Raw genomic sequence first — 5,968 nt, forward strand, 5'->3', positions numbered from 1 at the left:
CCAGCCTGGTCTACAAAAGCTAGTTCCAGGACAGGCTCCAAAGCCACAGAGAAACCCTGTCTTGAAACCCCCCCCCAAAAAAAACTGATAAAGATGTCTGAGCTGGCAATGGGTCACTCCTGTAATTCTAAGCATGGTTAGACCCCATCTTGGACTATCTAGTTAGCTACAAAATGAAAGCCCCTCTGGACACCCCCCAAGAACCCCAGCTAACATGCTCCCATGAGAACATCCTGTTCGCTTGAGACCCTCAGGACCCTCTCAGGACCTGCAGCTAGCCGGCTCTCATGATAACATCCTGTTTGCTTAGGGAAACAGGATGCCTATAGCCAGCACATGTGCCAAACTTAGAATATCAGCAGTTCACAAAAGAAACAATTTCCCCTATGAAAGATCCCAGCTTAGCTGCTGTAACGTCATTTCACAAGGCTTTTGACGGGTCCCTGGCTGCAAAGCAGGATAAAATAGGACAATCTATACGACAGGATGTCTGTGGCCATATATCTATGGTGGGAAAGGAAAAACCACTTATGCCCTTTGCCCCATTCCAATTGACCACTAACCACGCATTTGTTTACTCAATAAACCTCTTGCTAATTGCATCCTGTGGTCTGGTCTCGGAGTGTCCTGGTTCTGGGGTCTTCATTGGAGAGAAAGTCCTCTCTGAGGGTCTTTCACAAATGAGCCAGGGATACGGTGTGGGTGTAGGGGAGAAAAGTTTACCACCCAATAAAGCTTTTTTTTAAATAAAAAAGGATGGAGAGCAGAAGCTGAGATGCAAATTCAGATCGTTCTGGCTGGTGGAGGTGACCTGAGTCCCCTAGGTAGCCTGGATCAGAACAGAATCACCGCAGCCCTACACCTCCAGGCGGTCAGAGAGCGCACACACCCAGCCGGCTCTCCGGGGTCTTTACCGCACCTTGTGCGTCTAGGCCGCCCGCCTGCTTCCATTTTTGTTTTCCCTTTCTTTGGTAATTTAGCAGAAGTCACAAGTCATGCAAGACTCTCCAACCCGAAGAGTGAGCGACATAATTCCGCTTCGTTCCTTCCGCATTGGTCAGCGCGCGCCCGGGTCAGGCATATCCCAAGACGACTACGCGCGTCAGGACCCCGGGCTGGCGCGGCTATAAAAACGCGCGCGCGGGCGGCGGCCGGTCTCTTTGTGCGCGTGTCTGCCCCGCTGTAGTCTGGTCGGTATTGGGTCGGCATCCTTGCTGTGTCTCTGGCTTTGCTCCCTCCGTGGAGGTCGTGCAGCAGGTACCCCCGGGTCCCTTGGGGAGCGCTCCGCGGCGTGGGGCTGGGCAGGATGACCCACATTTACAGACTAGAGTTTCTGATGTCTCCGTGACGCCACCCTTGGAACTGACCCAGCCCGGGAGGAGGGACCCGGTCCGCAGTCTCCCGGGTCTGTGCTCACACTGTTCTCTCTCCCCAGGTCTCTGATCCGACCTGGCGGGACCCAGGGCCACGATGGTGAGTCGATGGTGCGATCGCAGGGCGGGATGTGGAGGGGCTGGCCCCGGGGGAGCGACGGTAATGATGACCCCTGGTGATTCTGAGTGTCCCGCTGACGCCATCACCGCAGCGCTCTGACCGCCCCTGGCCGGCGTCTGCGGTAGCTGGGATTTGAACTTTCGTGGCCTGGAGTTCTTAATGGTTTGTTTCTGTCTTGCTTCCTGTTAGGGAATTGAGGACACCCGCTGGCCATTTTCTCCTGAAGGAAGGTTAGTATTGGGCGACAGAAGGTCCTTAGGTTATCTCAGATGGTTTTCTTGGCAAAGCGTCATGGCTATTAGCATTTGTTTATCCCTTGCTTGGTTATTTTCTAAAAATTTTATGTGCACGTTTGTCTATGAATTCGTCAGGGTCCCTGTACTGGAGTTACAGCTGTAAGCTGCCATGTGGGTACTGGGAGTTTTATCCGGGTCCTGGAAGAGCAACCCGTGTTCTTAACTGCTGACCCATTTCCCAGCCTCGAGTGCGGGAACCCTAGATCCCATGGGCATGCCACCTTTCCCGGCTTTAACCTAATTCCAAACTTATAGTGGCTGGGGTTGAAGCCATGAGCCACGACCCTCGTTTTATTGCAATTTTTCTGCATATGGGTGCTTTGTTGCATTGTTTGTAGCTCAGACATTTCCTTAGACCATTCGGGTTGCAAGGAGTTCGTTGTGTATGGTGGGTTTTTTGAGGGTTTTTAATGGTGCTTAGCTGTGGTTGTCCCACCTCTTTGTAGTTTTTAGCAGTTACGGTCCAGGGACTTGGTGGTTTTGGATTTCTTCTATGGCCCCAAAGCCTGAGAATACAAACATGGCCTACCACAGCCGGTCTTCTTACTCTCAGACTAACAATCCTTGGGCTTCTGTTGTATTTTTACTGATTCAGGTCTCCCTAAACTGGGAATGATGATTTCACAGACTAGAGTCTCTGACGCTGGTCCTGATGTCGACTATAAATCTGACTCTCTTGGGGAACCTGAATCCTTATTTTGGGTGCACTATTCCCCTTCCTTGGGATGGAATGAAGTGTCCCAAATGCTCTGCTGCTGTAGCTGGCCCCTGCTTGTCATTGACTGTCCTATTTTCGCCTCTAGAGTGAGTTCTGAAGACTACACAGAGGCCTGGTTCCCTCATCTAGATTATGAGCTGACCTGAGAACCCAGCCTAAGGTGGAATCTGTACTTTAAGTGGTCCAGCATGGCGTAATTGTGCCTGCCGGTCATGCTAGAAAGAGCGAGCTTTCTCCTTGCTGTGGCGGTGAGTGTTCTAGTTAACCTGTTGTGAACTGGGTGGTGACTAAGGGCAGCTTGGGGGAGCAGTTTAAAAGGTTTGACTTAGCCGGGCGATGGTGCCGCACGCCTTTAATCCCAGCACTCGGGAGGCTGAGGCAGGCGGATCTCTGAGTTCGAGACCAGCCTGGTCTACAGAGCTAGTTCCAGGACAGACTCCAAAGCCACAGAGAAACCCTGTCTCGAAAAAACAACAAAAAAAAAGGTTTGACTTAGTCTCTGGAGGAATGCTGCCTGCTGCCTTTTGCATGCCTTACCTCACTTCCGAGACCTGGGATCACTGGGCGCCCAACAGACAATGCTGGTCTGTCCCCAGGGCTTGTAACGTTAACGCTTGGTCCTTTCCGCTTTCTGTGGTAACCTTGTTGGAGTAGCCTGATCTTTCCTGAGGATGTTTGAATCCACATGTTCCTTTTCTGAAATTTCAGGGCTTGCTGCTACAGAGGCTGACATGGATCCTGAGAATGTTTTACTGTGTCAGCAGCTGTGAGTGCTGGACCACATCAGCTAACCATGGTGGCATCTGTCTGTTTACCCAGAGTGGAGCAGCATCTCGCTTGAAGAGTTCAGGCAATGTAATGAAACTTGTCTCCCTGAAATGTTTACATACTGTCTTATCTTGGCTTTCTCTGAAAGTCTAATAAAATACTTGAACACTGAAGTGATTGTTGTCTGTGGCAGGGGTGGTGTGAAAGGGTTTGCTGGAAGTAAGAGGTCCCAGTAGTCACAGCTGTGGTGGTATTTGTCTATCACAAGGTGTCTGCCCTACCTGCCACAACATCAAACACAAGAGCTCAGGTCCTCCAGAGCTGTCATTTTAGTGTTTGGGTGCCCTTGAGCTTATGATTTGGTTCTTACTGAGCCACAAACTACTCTGCGGCAGTCCAGAGATAACTGTCTGGGGGGAGTTTATAAAGTTGTGATGGCAAGCGCGGGGCTTGCATGGATGATTTAGCTGAACTGCCCTTAACAGTTTTAGCCCAAGGTCAGGTCTTGATCTCAACTGCCTGCTATAAACAAGGGTGCCTGTAAGTGCTAAAGCTTCTCCCTTCTAAGTGCAGGGACTAAGTTTCCCTTCTGTAGAATAGAATACAGCATCAAATCCTTTACACTGCTGGGCGGTGGTGCCCCACGCCTTTAATTGCAGCACCCAGGAGGCAGAGGCAGGTTGACTGTTAGTTGAGTACATAATTGGCCTGCACAGGATACAAGTTACCCTTCTAAAATATATTCTATGTGTATTGGTGCTTTGTATGTGCTTTTGTGAGGGGCCTTGCAGTTAGAGACAACTCAGAGTGGGTGCTGGAAATGGAACCCCAGGTCCTCTGGAAGAGCAGGCGGTGCTCCTGCCACTGAGCCATCTCTTGCTCCTAGATGTGACACAGCAATTGCACTCATGAATTAACACAAGACGGCCCGTGTACCTTCTGACCAGAGAGGATTCTTGGGAGGTCTCATTCTTCTCTGAATTATAGGCAATTAGTGGTCTCCGGGGAAACTAGACCAGTCTTTAATTTTTTAAGTTTCAAATTTATGTCTGGATGTTTTGCGTCGTTAATGTCCTCCATTCTTCTGACCTCTTGAGGGGGCCAGGTACACACGTGCATGTGCCTGCAGACAAAATACTTAAGTTTTAAGCAGGCTCCTTAGGTACAGGTGATTGTAAAGAAGGGAAGCTGAGTTCCCTCCCTAACAGGAAAGTTGTGTTTTCCAACCTCCATTTTCCTTAATCAATTGATTGGCCTTTTCCCTTTGAAGTTGCCTGCATAACTGGCAAGATGAGGGAGCAGAAGGAATGGTTTGAACATAAGCATAGCACAGAGCGGGTGACCCAGTTCATCTGGGAAGGCAGTTCATGGCCAGCATCCTCCACAATTGCGCACACACAAAAACTTAACGTCATTCAATTTTAAAAGACTTACAGCACTCGGGAGGCAGAGACAGGCGGATCTCTGAATTCAAGGCACAGTCTGAGGTTTTTGTCTTGAAAAACAAAAGCAAAGAAATATTTTTAGGTGTTTAGACGATTTGCAGGCCCTGTGGACCATATGCATGCAATTCCCACAGTGGTCAGCAGAGGGAGTCAGATCACCTGTTCCTGTAATTACAGACTGCAGTAGTGGGTATAAACCCGGGTTATCTGGAAGAACAGTGCTTGCTTGCTTGCTTGGTTTGTTTGTTGAAACAGAGCCTCACTCTGTGGTCTGACTGTCCTGGAATGCATTATGAGTTCAGGACTGTCCTTGACTTCACAGAGATGGGCCTGTCTCTGCCTCTAAAGGTGTCAAACTGGACTCTGCCAAAACTTTGAACGTTTTACTCTGATGGGTCTGTACTGCATATAACCTCTCATAGTACTTGATTGGAGTTACAATATCTTGGGAACAGGGTGACTAAGATTCTGGAGGTAAACTGGGCACCGTGGCACACGCCTTTAATCCCAACACTTCGTAGTGGAGGCAAAGTGGATCTCTGAGTTGGAGACCAGCCTGGTCTACAGAGTGAGGTTCAGATCAGCCAGGAACACTGTTACATAGAGAAATCCTGTCTCATAAAAACAAAACAAAAAGATTCTGGAGGTAGAGGCTGGCCAGATGGTTCATCTGGTTAAGAGCGTTGGCTGCTCTTTTTTTGTTGTTGTTTTGTTTTTCAAGACAGGGTTTATCTGGAGCTTTGGAGCCTGTCCTGGAACTGGAACTACCTCTTGTAGTCCAGGCTGGCCTTGAACTCATAGAGCTGCATTGGCTGCCCAGGTTTGGGTCCCAGCACACCTGATGACTTGGTCATCTTTAACTCTAGTTCCAAGGAATCCAGCACCTTCTGACCTCTGTGGCACCAAAAACACAGGATGCACAGACACACACGCAGGCAAAACACTCATACAAATAAAATAAATTGTAAGTGAGTGGTTGTGCTCACACCTTTAATCCCAGCATTCTGAAGGCAGAGTCAGGTGGGTCTCTGTGAGTTCAAGGCCAGTCTGGTCTACAGAGCGAGTTTCAGGACAGCCAGGACTACACAGAGAAACTCTGTCTCCAAAAGCCAAAAATAAACAAATTTAAAAAGTAGAAAAAGGGCCGGGCGATGGTGGCTCACGCCTTTAATCCCAGCACTCGGGAGGCAGAGGCAGGTGGATCTCTGTGAGTTCGAGACCAGCCTGGTCTACAAGAGCTAGTTCCA

At 49.3% G+C, this 5,968-nt stretch overlaps 1 protein-coding gene, 1 long non-coding RNA gene and 2 other non-coding genes across 4 annotated transcripts in view; 3 read left to right on the forward strand and 1 right to left on the reverse strand.

Annotated features, from left to right (window-relative positions):
• LOC101994656 (RT1 class I histocompatibility antigen, AA alpha chain-like) overlaps nucleotides 1-5,968 on the reverse strand; it is a 629,094-nt gene that overhangs the window by 290,370 nt on the left and 332,756 nt on the right. The window lies entirely within an intron of this gene.
• On the forward strand, nucleotides 1,153-3,450 carry LOC101984638. The gene is made up of 5 exons (XR_258934.2): nucleotides 1,153-1,257; nucleotides 1,436-1,473; nucleotides 1,684-1,724; nucleotides 2,594-2,756; nucleotides 3,217-3,450. It is a non-coding gene; the product is annotated as an uncharacterized LOC101984638 (long non-coding RNA).
• LOC113455695 lies at nucleotides 1,533-1,595 on the forward strand. The gene has a single exon (XR_003376682.1). It is a non-coding gene; the product is annotated as a small nucleolar RNA SNORD48 (small nucleolar RNA).
• LOC113455694 lies at nucleotides 2,399-2,464 on the forward strand. Its single transcript, XR_003376681.1, has one exon. It is a non-coding gene; the product is annotated as a small nucleolar RNA SNORD52 (small nucleolar RNA).

This window comes from Microtus ochrogaster, unplaced genomic scaffold (assembly GCF_000317375.1).
Source record: "Microtus ochrogaster isolate Prairie Vole_2 unplaced genomic scaffold, MicOch1.0 UNK87, whole genome shotgun sequence".
Classification (NCBI taxonomy): Eukaryota; Metazoa; Chordata; class Mammalia; order Rodentia; family Cricetidae; genus Microtus; species Microtus ochrogaster.